This window comes from Syngnathus leptorhynchus, unplaced genomic scaffold (genome assembly GCF_054491065.1).
Source record: "Syngnathus leptorhynchus isolate UIUO unplaced genomic scaffold, UIUO_Slep HiC_scaffold_24, whole genome shotgun sequence".
In the NCBI taxonomy this organism is placed as follows: Eukaryota; Metazoa; Chordata; class Actinopteri; order Syngnathiformes; family Syngnathidae; genus Syngnathus; species Syngnathus leptorhynchus.
In genome coordinates, this window is record NW_028231991.1 from 1,137,321 (window position 1) to 1,140,000 (window position 2,680).

A 2,680-nucleotide genomic window follows, 5' to 3' on the forward strand; every position below is an offset into this window, starting at 1 on the left:
AACTTTCGAAAAAACGACTAAGTGTCGCCTCTGAAAAAACGACTAAGTGTCGCCTCTCTGAAAAAACGACTAAGTGCCCACGGCTCTGCGGGGCTTGTGAGTCCGCCCCGCGCCGGTTCGGCGGTCGGCCTCAAAAAGCGAAAAATCAGCCTCTCTCCCTGGAGCTCACCAAAAATTTGTCGAAATTTTTCTAAGTTCTCCTCGAGGTACCAGGGGGTGAGGTACCCGGGCTAAGGTGCAGTACCTTTTTTGGTCTTCAGGTGCGCCAGAGTACAATGAAATGGTCCCAGTAGTCAGTGTACTCATCGACTTTCCCCCCGTTTTCCAAAGCACCCCGTTTACGAGTATGGAGGAGATGGTGCTGGTCTCCCCACGGCGTCGGACACGCCGTCCTCGACAGCACAAGGTCGGATAGAAGACCTGAAAAGCGCCGTGGCACGCGCTGGAGGTGTCACTGTGGCGAAAAAGTGACTAAGTGTCAACTTTCGAAAAAACGGCTAAGTGTCAACTTTCGAAAAAACGGCTAAGTGTCAACTTTCGAAAAAACGGCTAAGTGTCACCTCTCTGAAAAAACGGCAAAGTGTCAACTTTCGAAAAAACGACTAAGTGTCAACTTTCGAAAAAACGACTAAGTGTCACCTCTCTGAAAAAATGGCAAAGTGTCAACTGCGAATGTGGTGGTGCATGGAAGGAAGTGGAGGACGGCCGCCTCCTTAAACACAGGCCGAAGAGGAGCGTCAGGGCCGGCTCCTTAAACACGGACCGAGTGTCGCCCTTAACACAGACCAAGCGGAGGACGGCCGCCTCCCTAAATACAGGCCGAACCGGAGCGCGAGGGCCGCTCCTTAAACACGGACCGAGTGTCGCCCTTAACACAGACCAAGGGGAGGACGGCCGCCTCCTTAAACACAGGCCGGAGAGGAGCGTCAGGGCCAGGCTCCTCAAACATGGACCGAGTGTCGCCCTTAACACAGACCAAGGGGAGGACGGCCGCCTCCTTAAACACAGGCCGGAGAGGAGCGTCAGGGCCAGGCTCCTCAAACATGGACAGAGTGTCGCCCTTAACACAGACCAAGCGGAGGACGGCCGCCTCCCTAAATACAGGCCGAACCGGAGCGCGAGTGTCGCTCCTTAAACACGGACCGAGTGGAGGACGGCCGCCTCCTTAAACACAGGCCGAACAAAATGACACAAAGTGTCAACTGCGAATGTTGTCCATCCAAGGAAGGAGCGTGATGCCCGGCCGGCTCCTTAAACACAGGCCGAGAGTCGCCCCGGACGGTCCGCCTCGCGGCGCCCGTCTGCTCGGATAAAATGACACAAAGTGTCAACTACGAATGTTGTCCATCCAAGGAGGGAGCGTGATGCCCGGCCGGCTCCGAAATCACAGGCCGAGAGTCGCCCCGGACGGTCCGCCTCGCGGCGCCCGTCTGCTCGGATAAAATGACACAAAGTGTCAACTGCGAATGTTGTCCATCCAAGGAAGGAGCGTGATGCCCGGCCGGCTCCTTAAACACAGGCCGAGAGTCGCCCCGGACGGTCCGCCTCGCGGCGCCCGCCCGCTCGGATAAAATGACACAAAGTGTCAACTACGAATGTTGTCCATCCAAGGAAGGAGCGTGATGCCCGGCCGGCTCCTTAAACACAGGCCGAGAGTCGCCCCGGACGGTCCGCCTCGCGGCGCCCGTCTGCTCGGATAAAATGACACAAAGTGTCAACTGCGAATGTTGTCCATCCAAGGAAGGAGCGTGATGCCCGGCCGGCTCCTTAAACACAGGCCGAGAGTCGCCCCGGACGGTCCGCCTCGCGGCGCCCGCCCGCTCGGATAAAATGACACAAAGTGTCAACTACGAATGTTGTCCATCCAAGGAAGGAGCGTGATGCCCGGCCGGCTCCTTAAACACAGGCCGAGAGTCGCCCCGGACGGTCGCCTCGCGGCGCCCGTCTGCTCGGATAAAATGACACAAAGTGTCAACTACGAATGTTGTCCATCCAAGGAGGGAGCGTGATGCCCGGCCGGCTCCGAAAACACAGGCCGAGAGTCGCCCCGGACGGTCCGCCTCGCGGCGCCCGTCTGCTCGGATAAAATGACACAAAGTGTCAACTGCGAATGTTGTCCATCCAAGGAAGGAGCGTGATGCCCGGCCGGCTCCTTAAACACAGGCCGAGAGTCGCCCCGGACGGTCCGCCTCGCGGCGCCCGCCCGCTCGGATAAAATGACACAAAGTGTCAACTACGAATGTTGTCCATCCAAGGAAGGAGCGTGATGCCCGGCCGGCTCCTTAAACACAGGCCGAGAGTCGCCCCGGACGGTCGCCTCGCGGCGCCCGTCTGCTCGGATAAAATGACACAAAGTGTCAACTACGAATGTTGTCCATCCAAGGAGGGAGCGTGATGCCCGGCCGGCTCCGAAAACACAGGCCGAGAGTCGCCCCGGACGGTCCGCCTCGCGGCGCCCGTCTGCTCGGATAAAATGACACAAAGTGTCAACTACGAATGTTGTCCATCCAAGGAGGGAGCGTGAGGCCCGGCCGGCTCCGAAAACACAGGCCGAGAGTCGCCCCGGACGGTCCGCCTCTCGAGGCGCCCGCCCGCTCGGATAAAATGACACAAAGTGTCAACTACGAATGTTGTCCATCCAAGGAGGGAGCGTGATGCCCGGCCGGCTCCGAAAACACAG